Consider the following 23,528-nt stretch of genomic DNA (forward strand, 5'->3'; position numbering starts at 1 on the left):
AACAGTTTTTTGATCCTATGGTTTTGGACCGTGGTATTGTGGAAGGCCTAAGACTATAAAAGAGGAAGGAGATCATTTGGAAAATTATCATCGAATGAATTGAATATCTAATAAGTGCTAGATCTGAAATATTTTTGATTGGGTTATGGTGCAGATCTGGATCTGAATGAAGGAGGAACCTTAGCTCATAAGGAAGGATAAGTTCTATTGATGGGTCATAATATTTAAGCTTGAATAATAGTATCTTTGTATGATTTTGATCTGTTATATGAGGTGCATGCTTGATCTATAAATTTGACAATCTGGGTTAATTAGTGTATGAATATTTGAAAGAATGAATTATCCTTTATAGATCTGCACGCAGGTTTCAGGTTGTTGAAGTAGCGTATATCTTTAAATTATGATCTAGCTGCCTTTGTTTATTGTTGCAGTATTCTGGGTTAAGAATTTGGTGTGTGGTTACTGTTACTGTGTTCTAGGTACAACTGTCAGAGAAGTGTTTACTTGATTTAGTGCTAATTGGGAAAAAGGAGATTGTTTGATGTAGATATACTTGATGATTGATTGATGTTCATGGATCCAGTCTGAAAATTTATGAAATGTGGTCCCTGGAAGAAAGAGAAGGTTGTAGCCTTTAGTAGGCCAGAACCCACGTACTAGTATCTTGGCTAGTACAAGAGCTAAGGGGGTTGTAGCTCCCTTCCAGGAGAAGCTAGAGAACGAGAGAGATTTGTAGCTCTCTGCAGGTTGCAGCCTGCGTACTGGTAAAGGACTGCACCAGTACATTGTAAAAGGAAGTTTCTAATTAAAAGAAGATAGAGATAAATTGCAGTAGGTGGTTTTCACCCACATTGGGTTTCCACCTTATATCTTGTGTTCTTGTGTGTGATTGTCCTCTGCTCTATTTTACTGTTTTTGGTTACTGGTTATTTGATTCTGATACACAAGTTAATAATCAACATCTGAAAGATAAATTAAATAATAAGTTTACATTGTATACGCGGGTTTCCTTCTACATAGTTGCGTATATACGCGGTTTTAATTAACTGAAGTAGCATATATCATTTGGATTTGAAAAAGGAATATTTGACTTGATAATACTGATTCACCCCCCCCCCCTCTTAGTATTATTTCCAACACCCATAGCAGATTTTTGGGGCTAGTAGCCTGAATTTTGGTAAAAAGTAATGTAAGACCCCATGAAATGTGGGCACCGAGCGTGAGAGGATAGGGTTCTCTGCCCTAAAAATATTGTAATTTAATATAGAATGTGTTAGCCTACCCATGTTCTGCGGACCATGGGAATGTATAAATAGAGCGAGGCTCTAAGTGTAGAAGGTAGTTTTTGGTTAGTCTGGATCTTAAGTGATATGGGTTTTAAATAAGGAATTTGATATGAGTCTGTAAGTCCGAGTCTTGGGTTGTAGTAGTAAGGAGAGGCTCTATAGTTGTTTGCGTAGAGGCCTGGTAGAGTCTGCAACTATGTGCACGGACCCCTGTAGCTGAGTGCACAGGGTGAAGTTGGGATTGTAACAGAACAAAAGTTTAATAAAAGATAAGTTGATATTGAAATATTGTGCATCTGCTCGTAGATCTATGTGCTTATGCTTCTGTTATATTCTTATGCATCTCTTTACAGTTTATGATTATGTGCACTTGTTATGAATTTTGAATGATTGATGAGAATATTGGGCCCACAAAATTAAGTTAAGATCTATAATAATAACAGTAAGGATAAAGGATCTAGACAATGCCTCTTCACACTCTTTACAGGGCTTCTCAAAGGTGAGACAACTACGCAGAGCAACGCAAGCGTGCAAGTTCAATTCGCGAACTTTCCAGGCTTCATCAAGACATCCCTAGGGTGCAGAAACCTGATTCCAGAACCCTCCCATACTACCTCAGGTGAGATCTCAGTCCGTGCACCGCGAACTATTGTCGAAAGGGCCAGTAGTTTTGGGATTTGTTTGGATAAATCACTTCTAAACCTGGGTTAGGCCGCAACAAGCCAACAAATGGTTCCATTGCCAGGACCGGGATCTGCCTAAGGGATGTCTGATGTCAAAACACCTGGACCCCACGAAGAAGTAAATTGAGGAGTGGTTGGATTAGAAGCTTCACGAGTTCATGACACAGGGAAACAGAACGTCGCAGATATCCGAGAAGAGGTGGCTGAATCGCTACATATATATGGAAATCCACGAGATCTTCTTCACGTCCTTCTCTTCAGATCTGTATGATTGGATCGCCAGGTTAGTCGACAACTAGGGATGTTATAAGCTTGATCAACCGATAATGTGGAATTCGGAGTTAGTTCACAGACTAGAGGCATCAGAAGATAATATCACGGCCGTGGACCATTGGCTCGATCGAATAATAGGGGGATTTATCACTGAGTTCATGATAGACACGACTGTGAGCTATAGCGAAGCAGAATGACATTTTCTCAACGGACCGCGAGGTAGGTACATTAAATCTTGAATATGTGGATTAAGATGTTGTTATGTGAAAAACATGTGATGCAAATACATTAATGTTTGGAACGATGTGGAGTGGAAGGATCTACAAAGGTACTGATGGATAAGGGAACAATACTTTAATTTCACCTTCATGAGAGAGCGAGGAAGAGCGCGCTCGGGTTTCTTTGAGAAGTGCGGTCAGTTTGATAAGACAACGCATTCCACAGTTATCACCCCCACTTACACCATCACCTGCTTCACCTACTTCACCTCCATTTTCACCCACCCCACCTCCATGACCCCCATAGTTCAGCATGGTGAGCACGATTAAGTTACCCGTATTCAGAGGAGTAGGGAATGAGGATCCAGATAAGTTCTAGTTCGTGGTGAGAGTAGTGTGGGAAGCACAAGGGGGGTCACATATGACAACATTAAGAAGGCCACATTGGTAAGCGTGCTATAGGATCACGCGCTGACATGGTATATCAAGCACTCGAATGATCACCCAAATTCACAAATAGAGAAGATCCAGAATGCGCTGAATAGAGAATTTAGCCAGTCGAAATCAGAGACATAGTCAATCATCAGATTTAAAGAGATCACAATGCTTCCATGTGAGACCCCCTAGGATCTGGATCAGAGGCTTAAGAGTATGATTCGTGAGGATAATATGACGCTAACGGATGCGCAACATCATGTGTGGTTTGTGGTGTCTCTGACGCCACATTTGAGGATGATGCTATCATAGCAGAATCTTTCAACCCAGGTTGAAGCACTGGAAATGGCGATGAGGATGCATGAAACACCAATACAGGTTCCGGGATTGGAATTCCAACAAATCCACGTGCAATTATAGAATATCTGCCTGGAAATGCAGAGCTTGAAGCAGGATATGGCACCTTGGCCCAAGGTGTGTGAAGAAGTGTGGTGCATAAAATGTAAAGGCCAAGGCCATGACAAGGATCATTGTCCAGTATTTGCGAACTACTTGGTAGGAGGGGGACCAATGCCGTTGAGACCAGAGGCAAAGGGAAGGCCAAGTGTAGCACCCACGCTCTAGTGTGTGATTTGTCAGGTGGGAGGAAAGCACACAACGGACAACTGTCATTTGCTGTAGAAGACTGTATACACAGACTCCCCAGCAGCTGTTTTGCAATTTTTGTAGACCAGTGGGCCACAATGAGCATACTTGTCATAGCTATGAGTTAATGATGGAGCGGACCCCAACATATAGAATGTAGATGGAAATGCGAGGCCTTGATCCAGCCACGGGGATGGCACACATTGGATTTTAGGGCTGAGGTTGAGGACGAGGAGGAATGGAGCCAGGAAGGGGTCATGGGCAATTAATTTGTTACAATTGCAGAGGACCAGGGTACTACGCTCGCGATTGTACCAACCCAATGAGAATATCTTGTTCGTACTATGAGAAGTTTGATCATGAAATGGTAGATTGTCCTACACTGATTACATAGATGTGCAAGAAATGGGTACTACAACCTACTCCCACTCAGAATATCCAAATGATGAGGTTTGAACCGTGTGAAGAAGACCCAAATGTGAACATGGTGCTCAGAAGTGGCACGAGCACAGGGGAAGATAAGGGGAAGCAGCTCGAGGAAGATACATGGGTTTGCAAGTCTCCTACAAAGGAACTTGAGTTTGACTTGGAACGTGCAAAGGAGACATTTATGGAAGCTAAGAACAGCTTCGCGAAGGCCTCTACTTTAGGCAGTAAGGATCAAACAGAGACAAGGATGGATACTTCTATGTTAATTACATTTTTAGAGACATGCATGAAATTTCTTCGCAATAATAAGGCAGTTAAAGGACTACAGGAATTGATAAATAGGTGTGTCGGGTCATGGGAACTACATGTAGTCCGGAAACTGGGAAAGCATGCATTGCACACCGGGAGGGAAATGAGATTGACGGTGTAGATTGGCGAATATGAAATGGATCAGGTAATCACAGACCTGGTTTGGACGCGAATGTTTTACCAAAGAATATGTGTGAACACATGGGCAAGCCTACGTTGTAGTGGTCCCCCATTCAATTATGAATGGCAAACCAACACAAAATTTTTCCCATGGGGAGATTGTAGGGCATAATAGTGGATATCAAAGGCGCGAGCACGCAGACGGACTTTGAAGTGATACAGATTGTTGATGACAACAATCCTTATCCTGCATTGCTAGGATTAGAATGGGCCACTGATAGGAATGGAGTCATCAATCTAAAGAAGCGGAAGATGATATTCGGGAAAAAGTCCTTATGTGTAGTAGTTTCGCTAGACCTAGCCAAAGGAGCACGCTACACTGAACCAGTGTGAGACGATGAGCTGGACTGTATCTACAAGATAACTGCGCGAGATCAGGATTGGGTGAATTCGATTGCAGATGGAAGGATCTCGTGGGAGCGCATAGGTTCCTGCACCTCGGATTCAGATGAAGAAGACGAATGCTGGCACAATCGGTTGAATGAAGTGACAACACTGAATTGCAACATGATGACTAGATCACTAAGTTGCATAACATCCCAAGCCCGAGATCTACCGACATATGATGGATTGACAACAACGGATGAATTATTGAGCAAGTTTGAGAGTGTAGTACTAGAGCAATAGCGGTTCGATGCATTGAAGTGGGTGTTGTGTGTGACACTTGCACATTGGTGGGGAACACATCAAGGAAATTTTGAAAATTGGCGCAGCTGCAGGAGGATGATGTGGCTACGATTTGGGAAGCTAGAATTACAACTAGCTGATAAATACGATGGATGTGATGACTTGTACATGCACCTTGCAAAATGGACCAAGGCCTATGGAGAAGAGCCTTAGCCTGAATGGGTACACTTATTCTATCATACCCTAGATGTCATACCCATGAATTGGTATATCGGGACGAGACTTTGACATGGTACGGGCGAATGGGATGTTTTGTGCAAGGGATTTTTGTTAACAATCACATTTAAAGACCAATGGTCAGATACTATTGATGACACGTTGCAATCCGTGAAAGCCACCATCTTAAAAATACCATAGGATCCACGAGAAGTAGTTCAACCAGCATGGGAAGCCCAGCTAAGCCATGCCCTATAATTTTATAACGTACAAGTAGAGGAGGATGATGACGACACTCGAAACATTAATATTCCAGAAAATGAAGGGTGTGGTGAAGAATTAGACAAAATGCTTGCAGCTAGAATTATTGAACCAGTGGAAGAATCAGACTGGGTGAGTCCTATGGTAGTATAGGAGAAAAAACAAAAGGGAAAAATTAGAATCTGCGTGGACCTTAGGAAACTTAATGACGCCTGTGTTCACGATCCATTCTTGACACTGTTTATAGATGAAGTATTAGAGAATGTTGGCGGACAGGAAGCTTACTCATTCACGGATGGCTTCTCAGAGTACCATCAGATCAAGATCGCGCCAAAAGATAGGAGCAAGACAACCTTTGAAATCGAATGAAGCTGTTATCATTACACCTTTATGCCCTTTGGACTCAAGAATTTGCCAACAATATTTCCACGTGTAGTGGTGTCCACGTTCAAGGAATACATCCACAAGTTCTTGGAGGTCTATTTGGATGATTGGATTGTATTTGGGTTAGTTAAACACCATATAGCGAGCTTACGGTTGATGCTGGATACTTTCTTATGAAACTAGATTGCACTAAATCTTAAGAAGTGCACCTTCCTTATCCCCTTTGGAAATCTGCTCGGGCGTGTGGTTTGCGAACAAGGCCTGATGGTGGATCTTGCAAAGATTGCCGTTATTCTTAATCTGGAAGCGCCGCAAAACGTTAAACAACTACGCGCCATGTTGGGGCACACTGGTTACTATAGAAATTTTATTAAGAGCTATGCAAAAATCACAGCACCGATGGAACAATTGTTGAAAAAGGACGCTACATACTATTGGAATGATGATTATAAGAAAAGTTTGGATTTCCTCAAGGAAAAAATGGCATCCGCTCCCATTTTGGTCTTCCCAAAATGGGACATCGAATTTCATGTACATGTTAATGCGTCGTGTATCATGCTGGGTGATGTACTTATGCAGGAAGGTGTGGATCACCTGATCGCGTTCGCAAGTCGGCGGCTGTCCAAAGCCAAAAAGAACTATTCTATTATTGAGCGTGAAGGATTGGCAATGTTATATGCACTCTAGAAATACCACCATTATCTACTTGGGGGGGCACTTCAAGATGTATACCGATCATTCTGTGTTGAAATACCTGGTGAACAAGCCTGTGTTGGGGGGTGCATATGAAGATGGCTGTTAGTGTTTCAAGAATATGACTTCGAGGTCATCATGAAGCCGGGATGCCTAAATGCAGGAGCAGATCACCTATCACAAATTGAGACAGGTGAGGAGCCAACAAATTTGGAGGAAGGACTCCCTGACACACAGCTCTTTGTAGTGTGCATCACGAATGATCACTTTGAAGATATAATCCATTTCTTAACCACAGGGATTGTGCCGCAGGAATATTCAGTCCAACAAAAGAAGGAATTGGTGGTATGTGTGACGAATTTTTCTGTCATTGCGGGGCACCTCAACAAAATGGAAAGCGATGAGATATTATGAAGATATGTACCTGAATTTGAATAAGGACAGATCCTTGCGGAAGCACATGGGGGGGCTGCAGGAGGGCACTATGTAGGATGGGGGGTGGCACAGAAGATTCTTCACACAAGATTATGGTGGCCAACCCTACATCAAGATTCAAAAGCATATTGTCGGGCCTACGACGTATGTCATCGGAATGGGAAACCATCATGAAGGGATGAGATGCCACTCAATCCACAGATAGTGTTGTAGCCATTCAAAAAATGGGTGATAGACTTTGTGGGGCCAATAAAACCTCAGGGGAAGATGGGTGTGTGCTACATCATCACTGCTATAGAGTACTTGACTTGATGGGTGGAAGCACAACTAGTTAAGCACTGCACGACTACCACAGCTATGAAATTTTTGGTCGACAACATGTTGACATGGTTTGGATGACCGAAAATTTTATTGAGTGATCGCGGAACACACTTCCTAAATGAAACTATCAGCGCAGTCACCGACGAGTTCCAGGTGTATCATCAGCAAAGTATGTCGTACCATCCGCAAGATAATGGGACAGTAGAAGCATTTAACAAGATTCTTGAGACTGTGCTGACCAAAGTATGTAACATGTAGTGAAATGACTGGGACTTGCGCATACCTGCCTTATTATGGGCATACAGAACCACATGCCATAAATTAACGAGTTAGACACCTTTCAGGTTAGTCTATGGCACAAAAGTAGTTATGCCAATGGAATACGTCGTACCCAGTTTGCGGATAGTAGCGATGATAGGCATGTCAGACCACAAAGCCTTGGAAGAGAGGATCGCACAATTGGAAGAACTTGAGGAAGAATGGTTTTTGGCGGGATTCTGTCAGCAGGTACAGAAACAACACGAGAAAGATTGGCATGATCACCATATCAAGCTACGCATGTTGAAGATAAATGATTTAGTGTTGCTGTATGACAACAAGTTCAAAAAATTTCCTGGAAAATTCTGAATGCATTGGTTGGGACCATATGTGGTAAAAGAGGTTAGAGATGGAGGCGCGGTCCAACTAGTCAAACTTAATGGAGAGCCCTTCCCAGGAAGAGTAAATGGTGGTCACCTAACGCCCTACATGGGTGGGGCGACTGTCTAACTAACCGACCGAAGCACAGTCTTCGCGACCCGAGGAGCCGAAAGAGGTGCGGAACTATAAACAAAGGTACTAGAGGTCAACATCACAGTAGAGGATCAAGTGAAATGTAGATGATTTTGAAGCGGAAAGGGAGAAAATCCAGACAACGATAGCATGGTGAGTTGCAGACCTTCACATTACACATGCATAGTTAGAAGGATTTGGCGCAAGGGTCTCCACACCAGCCGAGTGACTCGGGATGAGTCACAATGATTGTGTTGGGGGCCTGTTGGGCAGCAAATCCCCCCATGGTGAATTTTTGGGGCTTGAAGCCCAAATTTTGGTCAAAATTTAATGTAAGGCCCTGCAAAATACGGGCGCGGAGTGCGAGATTCTAGGGTTGTCCACCCTAAAAATATTGTAATTTAATATAGAATGTGTCAGCCTACCCATGATCCGCGGACCATGGGAATGTATAAATAGAGCAAGGCTCTAAGTGTAGAAGGCAATTTTTGGTTAGTCTGGATCTTAAGTGATATGGGTTTTGAATAAGGAATTTGATCTGAGTCTGTAAGTCTGAGTCTTGGGTTGTGGTAATGAGGAGAGGCTCTGTAGCTATGTGCGCAAAGGCCTGGTAGAGTCCACAATTGTGTGCGCGGACCCCTACACCTGAGTGCACAGGGAGGAGTTGGAATTGTAATGGAATAGAAGTTTAATAAAAGATAACTTGATACTAAAATATTGTACATTTTCTCATAGATATGTGTGTTTATGCTTCTATTATATTCTTATGCATCTCTTTATAGTTTATGATTACACGCACTTGTTATGAATGTTGAATGATTGATAAGAATATTGGGCCCACAAAATTAAGTTAAGATCTATAATAATAACAATAAGGACAAAAGGATCTAGACAATGCCTCTTCGCGCTCTTTACAGGGCTTCGCGAAGGTCAAACAACTATGCGGAGCAACATAAGCGTGCAGGATCGGTTCGCGAACTGTCCAAACTTCATCAAGACATCCCTAGGGTGCGGAAACCTGGTTCCAGCACCCTCCCATACTACCTCGGGTGAGACCTTAGTCCATGCACCTTGGACTGTTGTCAAAAGGGCCGGTAGTTTTGGGATTTGTTTAGCTAAATCACTTCTGAATCTCGGTCAGGCCCCAACAAGCCAACATTACTCGTTGAAAATCTACTTGATCCTTCATCTATCTTTTCCGGAAACACAGAGGATGAGTTTGTTCGATTTTCATCTACCCTCTGTTTGATTCATCTAATCATGAGGATGACGAAGAACTCATTGATCTTTCTGATCATGGCGTTCATGATCCATTTGCTTCAATTTTTTATTACGATCATGAATTTGTCATAGTTGATCTTTCCAAGCTACCTGTTTATGATGATCTACCTAATGATGAAGTTGAGACACCCAAGACTATCGAGGCACTTCAGCCTGAGCTGATGGTTATGTCAGGCCCTCGATCTCTTTGGGTTAGTCCCACTTCCGATCATGAAACTGTTCAATCACCTAAGGCTCCTCATCCCTCATTTGTATGCATTGAAGATCCATCTCACACACATATCACACTTCCTCCACTCGAACTGTACGATCCCATTTCTCATGCATTGGAGGAGTCTTATGTTGCAAGCACTCGTTCGCGACACAAGTTATCTCTGTTTCTTTCATTTGATTACATGTCACACTCAAGAGTGTGCCTATGATTCAAAGTTACACGTAGTGTCACACAACACCATGATAAGTCCACACACTGACCATCATGCACATGTACTCACTTATGTCACATGGACAATGTTGGTATCATCCCAAGACCCCTTTTTCCTTCCCAAAAACATATCATTTATCCATACATTTTCATCACATATCCCTCAAAATCCTTGAAAGTTGATTATTAATAGTCTTATAGTTATTAAATTGCATAGAAATTGATTTAGGGATTTTATGTTGAAGAATTAGAAGTTTTTGATGAAATAGTTACAGGAAGTACCCACATCCTGTAATGAGCTTATCGTTTGACATGTGGCGCAGCAGATGAGCTAGAACGAAAGGCATGGGCGAAAAGCAGAATGTCCAAGCATGGACAAACACCTATCTCCCAGCCGAATCGATCCTCCTATGTACGCGGTCAACTCAAGTCAAAGCAGGGCACTTGGCAGACAAAAGCAGCAACAGCATCTCGTTCTATTTTCATTCTAGTTTTTTTTCTTTTTGAAAACACTTAGCATGGAAACATTTTGAAAAGGCTTGATGTAATAAAAGCGGCAACAGCCGAATGTACATTCATTGTAGAAATGACATGGCTGTGGATATACATATGTAAAATACAGTCCGGTTAAGGGTTAATGTTGAATCGTTGAATCGTTTTCAGAACAGAGTTTAAGTTTAATACAGAGACGTATTCACAGTTACGACGTGTGTATTCCTTGCATTGATTTGGTAGCTGATCGATTTTAGCCAGTGTATCCTTAGGACGCGGACGGGCCCTGCGTTCCATCGGTATACTGTCCATTTGTTTCATTTACGTTTTGGTTATCATATGTTTGCATAGTGTTTACATTGGATTTTGATTTCAATAGATTTTGTATGGTTTACATAATAGTCACAGTTACATAGCTTTCGATTTCCGTAGCATAGGGTTTGCACAACAGTTACATAGCTTTCGATTCCCATAGCTTTTGATTTCCATTGCATGTATATGGTGTGCGCTTATGAATAGTTTGCGTTTATGGTTATGTTGAACAATCATCACTGAGATCTGGAAGTGAGTCTTGTAAGGGATTCGATCCCTGTGTGGCTTGTAGAAACACCATCATAAACTCTGTTTTTATTTCACAATTCATTTATGATTTCTACATAGTTTAATATAGTGTCAATATCATTGAATGCTGTGTGTCTACTGAACAAGGGTTTTCTGGGTAATGTCTTTGTAAGGAGACTAAAATCATTGTTACAGTCATACACAGTGCTTAGGTTTGCATAGTCATACACAGCGTTTAGGTTCAGGGTTTAATTGGGTAAATGCATTTAATGTTAAGCATTGTAATCAAGTATATCAGTAGAGTAATCTGAGTGTTTGAATGATAGGCTACATATTCCAGTCTTCCGTAAAGAAGCCTTGTAACCTACATCATAATCACTCGGCCAGCGATCCTTTATGTCTATATATTTTAGACCACGCCTCTAAGCTTACGCACCTCGGTCGATATTAAATCTAGAGTCTAGACTAGTACCCTACCTGGAACACTACAGACAATTTGAAACATGGAATGTGGATTTCTTCACGATAATATCTTTCTTGTATGCTGGTCCGCACAACTAGGTTGCTCGCAGACCAAGCCTTCACCAACATGGGTCTACCAATGCGCTAATGGCTACATTGGAAGTATCACTTCACATGATCAGGCCCATGCACCGTTAGTGTAAGAGTAGGAGTAGTGTTTGCTTGCATGCTAGTTTTCTTACATGCTTTGTTTGCTTGTTTGTTTACTTGTTTCTCTTTCATTTTCGCTTCTGCTCTTGCTTTTATTTCTTCATTATTAGTTGGTTAACTTGTTTCATTCATAGGTTAGTTTTCATGAAACCATGTGTGACTCATGAAATGAGCTGGGTAAAGTACAAGAGGTCTTGTACAAATATCACTACTTGCTTATCTATCATCTGGTCTCTACATGATGAACTTGATACTTTTAGTCCATGATATGTCAAAGGAAAATACATACTATTTGAAGTGAACCTCAGTGAAAACACAACACTTGCGTGCTAACTAGTGTCACCTTCTCCAATTAGTTGTTTTTGGGTTAAACATTGTCAACTCAGTCAAGTAGAGTAAGGTGAGGGGGAAAACCTTAACAAGCATGTCAGAGGTACAATAAACTACTTCTTTGCTGAAACAACCTCATTTTTCACTCAATAAGTCGGGATCCCTCCACCTATGAGTTGAATAAGTGCTATGCACAATGAAAATGAAAAAAAAAAAAAAAGTAAAAAAATTCAAAATGAATAAGGCGAAGCAAGATAAAGGCTTCCTACACAGGGAGGTGATGCAAGTAACTTCGCTGGGGTATTGACCAGGCTCGGTGGCAGTGGAGCCATGCTTGTGTTCCTATGTGATTCCACCAGGGTACTATCCAGGCTTGCTGGCAGTGGAGAAACACCAGAGATGAAACTAAGACTCTGATGACTATACTGCTTGTGCACCTATATACCCCTCAACTCTAATCAAAACAAATGTGTTTCCTAGGCTTGGAATGTGTGTAAATAGACCAAGAGTCTAGCAGATGCTACATCTTACAATCAAGCTAGTGTGAAACCAAGATGAGCTGAGAGCTGAAAAATACTTCCAGGGGTGTTAGATAGTTTTCTACTTGTGTGTTGTCAAGTGTTGTAGCAATTACAACCACCCTCCAAAATTTTTCCTCAGCCTATTTTGGAGCCTCCCTACCAACCTTACACAAAACTTTATCTTTCTTTGTCAAGTACTCAAACTTTATGAGTTTGCCTCGAACAATGGCAGCCTGTCGATCATAGTTGATCCATTCCCCTCATAAGCTGCTCACCTGGACTTGGTCCAACTATAGGTTGAGCAACTTCCCCTTGAAAATTGCACATTCATGGAGGGAAACTAGCCTTCCCTCTAGGACTTGTGTAATCCTCTCTGGCAGCCTGCTGGGCTCTAGGATTATGCAATCCTTCCAGCCAACCCGCCTAGCAGGATTTGCACAATTCTTCCCAGCAGCAGGCTTTTCAGCCCAGGATTTACGCAAATCTAGGCAACAGTCAGCTCCACTACCCAGAAATTGTGCAATCCCCTTGGGCAGTCAGCCCAGCTCAAAGTCAGGAATGTGCATTTTTCCTAAGCAGTTGAGCAACTGCATGCATGAGCAGTCCAGTTGACTAGTTCCACCCGAGACTGAGGAAACTTGACTTGCATGCATGCATGACTTGGTCTTCTCAGAATAGCAAGAGACAAAATGAAAAATCCATCCCATGATTTAGGTATCTATTTTTAGCAGCCAGCAGTTACATGCAAAGTTGTTTTAGAAGTTTCCCTCCAAGTGTCGCTTTTCCTAGATTTGTGGCATGCACGTCATAAAACCACACTTATTTATTTGATGCATCAGAGCTCATTCATTCACATCAATCTTGGACCTCTGACATCCCATAGCACATCCATAACTCTTCGACACATTCGGCTCAACTATTCATGGGTAAGTGGCCTTAGCTTGTCTTTTTGAGCATTTCTATCGTTTTTTGTGTATTCTCTTATGTGAGTGTTTTTTTCTTGATTTCTTTCAATGCCTGCTATCATTTACATGTATTCTAGCTTTTCCTAGCTCTATTTCAGTTTTCATTGCTATCTCACTACTATCGCATGCATGAAACTGTTTTGCACGAGTGTTCGCCCAACTAGTGAACAACCTCACCCACATGCATGTTGATATGTTTACTGAATCTTCCATTCATGTTTTGCATGCTCTGCTTATCACTTCTACTATCACTTACTATCACCATGAATTTCATTGGATTACTTGCTTTCAATTGCCCGTCTGCGAGTTGGGCCAACTTTGGCCCGGGCTCTGCCTTCACCAAGGTTGCATTGCGCAATCTGGGGAAGGAACACTCACCTTCCTCTATAGATTTATGCATTTTGGCCTAGCACTGGCCTCCTGGACTATTTTTCGCATTCCTAGAGGACAATGGCTCCTTGGCCCAAGAATTTATGCAAATCTGTCCCTGGGAAAACAATCCTTCCTAGTTGGAATTGCGCATTATGCAATCCCAGTGGCTAGCTACCCAACTGGATTGCGCATTTTGCAGATCCAACAGCCAGTCTAGCCTCCCAGATAGCCTAGACTTCATTTTGTGCAGTTTTGGAAGCCAATCACTCAACCTCCCAGTGAAATTTGTGCAATCTTGCTCATCAGTTTCCTAGGTATGTGTTGTGTCCTTCCCCAGATTTGCTTTGTTTTCACTGACATATTTCTTGCCATGCATGCTGCTTGTTTCCAGATATTTTAGGTGTTCATCTGTCTCAATGGCTTCCAAGAGAATAGGATCTCATGACATTGATGGTATTGCAACTGGAGCAGCAGTTGAGCATGTGTCCTCTAGTAGGCTGATCTACGAAGATACGAAGTTGTATCTAGACAAGGACATCAAACTGAAGTGACAAGAGGTGAATGAAACATTCAGAGGTACTTTAGGGGATTACCTTGAAGTTCAGTAGGTCTACGTGAGCATTCATAAGTCTGTCTTGTACTAGATTGCATGCAGATACCCCGCATTCCCATGCATGGACATGATTCACTGTATTATCTCTCACACTAACCCCGAGATGATGACCTTGAGCAGTGTCAGTGGGACGAAGCTTGCAACCTTCTGGGCATGAGATTACAATGAGATTTTTTTGGCTTGTTGGGGCCTGACCCAGGTTCAGAGTTAATTAGCCAAAAAAATCCCTATACTACCCTTTCGGCAATAGTCTGCGGAGCACAGACTGAGGTCTCAACCAAAGTAGTATGGGGGGGTGCTGGAACCGGGTTTCCTCACCCCTGAGATGTCTGAGGATTTGATCTGGTCCAACTGTTAGTCCCTTCATGTAGGTTACTTCATGCACTTCCCTAGCCTTCATGTCCTGATATATTCGCCTTCGCGTAGCCCTAACCAGGGGTTGTGGGGCTTCTGCGCTACTGGAGCGGCACTCTGTACTACGTCCCTAAGTCACACTTGAGACCTTACTTATATTCCTAGACTATTTAGTTATCTTCGTGTAAATGGATGCCTTATGTTATATTTATTTATACAACACATTCATATGAGTTCGTGAAACAAATAAACAATAAACTTGTAATTCATCCCCAATAATACATCAAACAAGAAAAGATACACAAAAATATGATAAAACTTATCTTTATTAATGTTTCCAACGGTTACAGACTTGACCTACCTTGTGCACTCAGTTGTAGGGGTTCACACACTCAACTGCGGACTACTAGACCTTTGCGCACTCAACTGTAGAGCCTTCTCCTACTCTATGACCCAAAGACACAACTTACACCTCGACTCGATCAATTCCTTAGACTCATCATTTTCCTCTTCATTCTCTTTCTTCTTTCTACACTTAGAGCCTCGCTCTATTTATATAATCCCATGGTCTGCGGACCATGGGTAGATCTTTCAAACCGACATTACATTACATAAACAAGGGCGGACAACCCTATGACTCTATTATGACTTTGCGCTCTGTGCCCACAATTCACAGAGTATTTACAATGGACTTGGTCAAAACTTGGGCTTTAAGCCCCAAAACATGCCTTGGGGGGATTCCATGCCCAACAGGCCCCCAACACAAACATCGTGACTCGCCCTCGAGTCACTCTGTTAGTGCGGAGATCTTCATGTAGAGTCCTTCCAACTATGCTCGAATAGCTGCAAGGTCGGCAACGCATTGAGCGGCTGCTTGCTGAATCTCCTGTACATGTTGTTCCGAGACCGCAGTGTCAGAACTGCTTCCCTGGATTTGTTCTTGAATCCCCTGCATTTGTTTATAGTCTTGCTCCTACTTCTAGCTACTTGGAGCATGAATACTGTGCCTCTGTCGGTTAGTCAGATAGTCAGGCCACCCATGTATGGATTTAATCGATTGCCATTCACTTTTCTTGGGAAAGGTTATTCATTTAGCTTTACTAGTTGCACCATGCCACTGTTTGTGACCTCCTTAACAACATACGGTCCTAGCCAATGCATTTTGAACTTTCCCGGGAATTTATCAAACTTACTATCATAGAGTAACACTAAAGTCAGGCCTTTTCGTGCTGCTTTTGTACATGCTAATGGAAGCCATCCAGGAACAAATCCTCTTCAAGTTCTTCCAACTTCTCAAGCCTCTCTTCCAGGGCTCCATGGTCCGTCATACCTGTGAGCACTACTATGCACAGACTAGGCACAATATAATCCATTGGCATGACAACTTCCACACTGTAGACTAATCGGAAAGGTGTTTGTCTCGTCAGTTTCTTGCATGTTGTCCTATAAGCCCATAATACTATAGGAATGCATAGGTCCCAATCACTTCATTTCACGTTGTAGATTTTGGTCAGCGTAGTCTCCAGTATTTTGTTGAATGCTTCTATTGTCCCCTTGGCTTGTGGGTGATACAGTGTGCTTTTCTGATGATACACATGAAACTCTTTTGTTAGCGCATTGATTGTTTCGTTCAGGAAATGTGTACTATGATCGCTCATCAAGATTTTTGGACATCCAAATTGAGTCAATACACGTTTGAACAGAAACTTCATAGCCATGGAGGTCATGCAATCTTTGATTGGCTGTGCTTCTTCCCAATGAGTTAGGTACTCTGTCGCGGTGATAATGTATCTTGCGCCTGTCTTTCCTTGAGGTTTTATAGTTCTCACAAAGTCGATTGACCACTTTTCAAAGGACTGTAGCATCATTTGCAGATTCAAAGGCATCTTGTCCTTCCACGATGGTTTACCTGTTCTTTGACATATATCATAGGCCTTACAGTGTGCTTTTGATGCAGGAGCATTCAGCCCAAGGAAAATCATTGAAATAATAGACATAGGGGGTCATGCATTTTTGGAAGTAGTTTCCTAAGTTCCAAGTCAGTTTAATATTTAGGCTTTTGAGTGTCATTTAATTAGATGTTCTCAAAATAAATAAATAAGAACACAGGAACTAGGGAGAGTTTTTAGGCATAAAAGGAATGGATGTGGACCATTAAGTGATAAGGAGGCTTTTCTATTTTAAAACAGGGAAAATATGGAATAAAGCCTCAAGAGGCTTTTTGTCATATGTATGCATTGCATGTAGAGCTTTAGAGCTTTTATTTGAGTGATTTAGGGAAAGGATGGGATTAGTAATCCAATCCCAGTTCTATATAACCATATGTAAGCCTACGGGCAGGAGGGAGGCCACGAGTGTTGAGAATCTGGCTTGTGAGAGAGGAGGCCATTAGTGAGGAAAATCTGGCCTGTGTGTGGTTGTGCGAGAGCTCAAGTCTCTCGAATGTAAGTTGTGCTTTGTATAAATATATGCAGAATTCATGATGACGTTAGCACGTATGAAGTGCCTGCTCTGTGATTATTGTGATGTGTATGGGAATTAATGGGGTTCCGTTAATATGTATGCGTATCAGACAGTTTGTTTACTGTGTATCGGAAGTTGGTGAAATTGCCTTGTTTTCCCACATAGTGCTTGATTAATGCCTTGATGGTTATCTCCTTTACACTGCTGCTTCCATAGGCTCTCTAAGACCTTTTTATAAAGCTCTGTGCATATTTATGTTTACACGGAGGATGAATGATTTCTTACATAAGCGGAACAGTGGTGGACGTGAAATCTTATTAAGGCTGGTCCAGACCCATATCGGTCTGAAACCAATATCTCATTGGGGAAGAGCCTTTAATATTATTAAGTGGGAGAGCTCCAACTTCTCGGAGCCGAAAATATTATAAAGCCGAGTATAATGACCCGTCGGGTCCGAAGAACCCTTATAGCACATCGGAGCAGCGGAGGTAGCGATTAATGAAATTGCCGAAATCTTCCGGACCCGAAATCATTATAGAACGTGTCGTTAAAGGATATCGGGTCCGCAAGGGCTTAGGACTGTACGCCATAAATGGAGCCGAAATATTATAAGACAGAATAAAAATGAGTGTTGGGTCTGTAAACCCATTAAATAGCGAATCTACCGATATGAATCCGTTGATATGACGGATCCGAAATCAGTATAGGAAGGAGTTTAATGGAGGTTGGAGTCTATTTTTTAGTGCGAGCGCCGATGAGCGGAACCGCCGATCATTATAAAGGCAGGGTTATAATCTTTGAAATCTGTATATGAGAGTTAAAAGTGGGATTTACATGGTTTCCCATGTATTCGTATTATATGTGGCCGTGGGGGTTTTAAGGCTTAATGCCTATGTTATAATGTTTTGAAGGATGGTTAAGCTCCGATAAAGGCATGATTTAACATTAATGTAATTCCATTGTTTAGAAGGGGCTCAGCGGGGTTTTAAGGTGTTTCCCATATATTTGTATATATGTGGGTGCAGGGCTTTAAAGCTCTTTTAATTAACAGAGTGGATGAGTGGTGGCTTCCGATAGATGCAAAGACGTTGATAATGTATTGAGGAGGATTTTAATATAAGTCCATGGTTATAAAAAGCTTATAGTCCAAGAGCGCTTCCGATAGGGCTTTGTGGGGTATTAACCATAGGTCCAAGGTTTGAGAATTAAATAAGAAAGGGGGTTTTGGCCTATAACCAAGATCTCTTTTCATCAAGTGGTATTAGAGCAAGGAAAGTTTCCTGCGGGGAGAAGGATTCTAGAAAGGAAAAGTTGGTATCATAGAAGGATTGAGGTAAAAGCAGCATTACTGTCAGAACAGAAATAAAGCAGGGAAGATTTCTTTGAAGAGGAACATGCACACAAGAAAGGGCAATGAGCTGAAAGATAAAAGAATACAGTGGGAGATTGTAGCAATTCCAGCAGAGGCTTGGAGTAAACAGGAATAGAGAATTCCTTAAAGGAAGGAGAAAGCAAGATTGCTTAATGAAAGTTCTGAAGGAAAAAGGACTTGAGAAACCAACCAGAGGACAAGCCATTCAAAGTGCAGAAGAATGGGTGAAACAAGATCATGCTGAGATCTTGAAAGAGAGGTAATATGTTATGTTCTGTTTTAAATTAAGAATGTGTGTTTATGCTAATGCATAGATGACAACAAGAGAAGTTGTGCGAGAAGAACCAGATGTGTTCTTAAAGACAGAGTAAGGAGAATACTCTTATAGAGAAGTGGCAGTGAACCTGAAGAATCCAATAAGAAATTGGATAGAGAGGACAACTGAAGTGTTCTCAGGAGAGAGTGGGAGATTGCAGAAGCCTAGAAGGAGCAAAGGTGTTTCTCAAGAAGAGGTTCCAGACAGAGGACCCGTACTTACCAAAAGACTAAGTGAGGAGAGCTTAGTGAGGTAAGATTGCAGCCAGGAGGACTAGCTGTTGCAGAGGCTTGTTGCAAAGGAGCTCATGAAGAAAGAATAGAAGAAGATGACTACTGATAGTTGTTACACTACAAAATGTCACCATGACTATTTGCAGTTAGTATGGCTTCATCCACTGTCATACTATCCTCCTTGGAAAGTCTCATGCCTCTGCTCTTCATGTCAAACTCCAAAAAAGAAGAGAAAAGTCATTTAAAGTCAATTATCTCTGGTACGCAGTTTCTCTTAGCCTTACCTGCGTGTACGCAACCCAAGTTCACAATACCTGCGTACTTGTACGCTCTGTATGTAAAGGGGTGGGTGCGTACCCCTGTAAAGGTCAAAAGGCGCGAGTTTCATCTTAAAAAAGTTACTTGTGGTCATTTCTAGAGCATTCTAGAAGCTTGTTTGACGTGTATGAAGCGCCTCCAGATGGTTCATGTACCCAAAGAAAGAGGAACTTATCCCATGAAGAGGGGAGCCTATCCCATTGAAAGAGGGGCTTATCCCATCCATGGTGGAGCTAATTAACTTCCTCTAGAGCACTATAAATACAGGCATTGGGCCAGAGGGAGGGAGGTTGAAAGCTGAACATTCCTAAGGGTAGATGCTGCTGGAATTAGGACTTCCTTGTGAGAGCTTGTGAGGAGAGATTACCATCTTTACTTGTTTCCATTGGGAGGTGGGTGAGCTGATCAGAGTAAAGGAGAACTCTTGTGGACCCTGGGAGGAGCTTGCACAACACCAAGGCTCAGGTTGTAATGGTTCCTTTTGTTACCTTTAATACAAATTAGTCCATTCTTCTCAACAATTTGTTATTTATGAGTTGTTTCATATACTCCTTGGTCTATATGTTAAATATGTTTTATTTTATGTCATAATCAGGTGCTATTTAATTGTTTGACTGTTGGTGAATGCAGGTTTCGAAGAGAAGGAGGAGCTCATCCGGATCAACGAAGCTGGACTACGACAACAGCGTTGGGTTAGAGGTAAGAGCTAAACACTTGATTTCTCATATTGTAATGCATATTTAGAGAAGGATTGCTCTTTTTTGTCTTGTTTGTCATTAGAAAGTCTTAGGCTTCTAGGAAGGTCGGTTGTGTCCGCACCGTCGACTCTTTCCGTGTGACAAAATGGCGACCATACTGGGGAAACCATGGATGTGTTTGAGTTCTTTTTGATTTCATATTTTGATCTGAGAAAAATCGCTTGTTTTCTGGTTTTTGGCTGTTTAACTGTGTATTTGGGTGGGTTAGCTTAGGGTCAAATTAGCTTTTTATTTTTCTTAGCTTTGCCAGCAGTACATAGCCTCTGAGTTAGGCACATTGCGTACTTGTACACACTGCGGCTTTGTGCACAGAGCGTACCCGCACCTGTGTGAACAGATGACCTGCGTACCCCTGTCAATTTTGAGAAAATTTCAATTTTTGCTTTTTTGCTCTTTAGATTTTGTTTTTAATTTCTTTTGACTGCCCAGATCCGTTAGTTTACTGTCAGAGATCTTTACCTAACTTGTTCCGTTAGTGTCGAGGGTTTTTGGTGGAATTCGTAGAGATTTTGCCTTAGAGTTTGATTTTTAACTGGTCCTGTAGTGACTTTGGCGTTAGAGGTTGTCAAACTTTGGATCTCCCTGGTTTTGTTCATCCCTCTTAGGAGTCGGACCTGTCATAGAATTCACCCTTGTGAGAAACCTACCTTTGTGTCTTCTCTTTGCGAATCTCGAAAAGTTTGTTGATTAAAGCTTTGAATTTCATTTTTGTGAAAAAGAACAAAAAGATTTCGATTTTGTTTTTCGATTAGTTTATGATTCTGCATGGACTGATCCTTAGTTGCATTTTGACTAAGTAAAACATCTGGGAATTATCCTTGTAGGCTTTTGTCCTCATTATTTTTTGCTTTTAGGTAAATTTCCCTTTAATTTGCTTTTGAGTGATTTTGATTTGATTGCCTTAGATTTGTTAAATTTGATTTTTGATAAATAGTTTTATATGCTTGATTAATATAGGAAAAATACAAAAAATTCTTTTGGAAACAAGTTTGCTTTGGTAGCATTTGTAGTCTTTTGAAGAAAAAGGAAATTTCGTGAATAATTAGTGGTCATGAGTTGCATGTTTTGAAAAGATAAAGAGAATTGTTTCTTTGATTGTCTTTGTTAAGAAAGTTGTTTTCTATAAAATTTGCATTCTCTCAACTCTCTTAGCTAGGAGATTCATTGAAAAAGAAAAGTAGTGTAAATCATCTTAGGTGCATCTTTGTAGTGGTTGCGAGTCGAGTCTACACACCACCAGTTTCATCTCCACTACCTTTTGTCTTAAGGAAGCCATAAAATTAACGCTTAAAGTAAAATCAACTTAGTAACTTTTTATTTACTAGGGCTCTGAAACACCAATATAGATCAGGCTAGTGTCTTGGAGTAGGAGAGTAATAAACTCTCCAAGACAACAAAACCAAACAAGTAGCTTATCTTGTGATAGATTAAATCCAGCTGTTTCATTTATACTCTGGGAAAGCTCCTCTTAAAGGAGAAGCACGAGCTCGTGTCCGAACCAGTGAGGGGATCAATCCTCCCTCGTTGGGAACGACGCCAGACACGCACGTATTACAAACGGTAAACCTTGGATTAACCATTGTCGAGGAACCAGGGTCACTTGTCGGTAAACCTTGGATTATTGTCAAGGAGCCGGCAAGGGGATTGAGCTTGATACTCTGCCCTTGCGTGCTGTCGGAGTGTAGACTGTTCCCCCAGGTGTATTTGTTGCTGTTGGTAACCTTAGTGACCATAATCTTTAGGATTCTACCGAGGTGACGGTGGAGGGAAGATCCCACTGTACCTGGAGCAGACGTCAGCTAGACTCACTTGGATTTTCCGGGGGGTTCACTTCACTCGAGACGGTTAAAGTGGAGGAACTTGTGCCAGTCTATTCATTAAGCAGGTTGTCGGGGTAACTGTTCCACCCGCCACTTCTGTACTAAATCCGGCGATGTTGGGTTTCATCTCCAACTAGCGTTTTCGATCCGGAAGGCTACTGTTTGTGCTTGGTTTGACGCCCTAGATTCTTTAGGTGCGTGCTTCAAATTTGTTTGGTTCTTTAGAGACTTTAGGCAGTTTTCTTTGAGATTTTACTTTGTTTGCGTGTGCAGTAGTTAAAAATCTTTAACTGTGGCAGAATTACCGAGACAGTCCCGTAGACTTCGGGGCCAGCCTCCTGAGATTGTTTCGTAGCCGAATTGTTGAGGACATCCCGTAGAATTCGGGGTGAACCTCCCGAAGAGGTTCCGAGTCATTACGAAGGTTTGAAAGTCCTTGTAACTCCTCCTAGTGGCAGTAGAGTAGGTTCACCTGAAGAAGGAGAGTCTTCGTTGGTAGTCCATCAAGATTACCAAAGTCTAGAGACAGGTTATAATCCTGAAGCTGTTGCAGTTTCTGAGCTTGCTGGTAGTTTTTCATCTACTAGTGATATAGGTGAAGAACCTGAAATATCTAAACCTGTTACTCCAACTTCTAGTGTTCTTGATTCACCTAGGGTAGAAAGAGTTATAACCGAAAATCTTCCTTCTGGTTTGATAGCTATTGAAGAACTTGCTCCAGAAGAAGAAGTAGGCCCTGTTCTTGAAGATCAACCTACCATTGATCTAAGAGAGCGTGAATCTATCTTTTACAGTCCTCCTAGAAGTACTACTTGGTATCTTTCGTTAACTAATTATTTAGACAACTCAGGTACAAGTTTTTCTCCACCTCGTACTCCTTTTCCACCTACAGGTATTTATACCCCTGTAAATATGTCTGGTCAGTCATCCATGTTCACTCAATCACCTGAATCATTTTTGTGTGGCGGTCCTTCTGTTCCTACTGGGTATCAGTCACTTGCTGGTACGTTTGCAGGAGCATCTCCTCAACCCATTGAACATGGGTTATTAGCTGGAAAAAATGGTAATAAGCCGTTGGGCGTAGGAGACATCTATATGATGTCAGGTTCAACTCCTAGTTCTCAACCTCAAGGTGGGCAGTTACCGCCTGGGGGGCAACCTCAAGTAACGCCTGGGGGGCAACCTCAAGGTACACAAATTGTGTCTGGGGGGCAACCTTAAGGACAGTATATACCTGATGAGAGAACTTGATAGTAGAACAGAAGTTGCATCCATAGCTTCTGAAGAAGAAGATGTGTCTCAAGTAGGCATGGAAGCAGGAAGATGCAGTAATTTGTTTGCAGGTTCATTAAACAGCATGAATGAGTATGAGTATGTGATTAAAGAGATTGAGCAGAGATTGTTTGAAGATGGTAAAGAGGCAATAGAAAGAAAAAAATTTCAAAGTGAAGATAATCAGCAACAGGTTAAGGGAGAAGAAGTTCACTACAGTGGACA

The sequence above is a fragment of the Pinus tabuliformis genome, chromosome 1_1 (assembly GCF_031772625.1).
Source record: "Pinus tabuliformis cultivar Carrire ecotype Pingquan chromosome 1_1, CPIR1, whole genome shotgun sequence".
NCBI classification, from domain to species: domain Eukaryota; kingdom Viridiplantae; phylum Streptophyta; class Pinopsida; order Pinales; family Pinaceae; genus Pinus; species Pinus tabuliformis.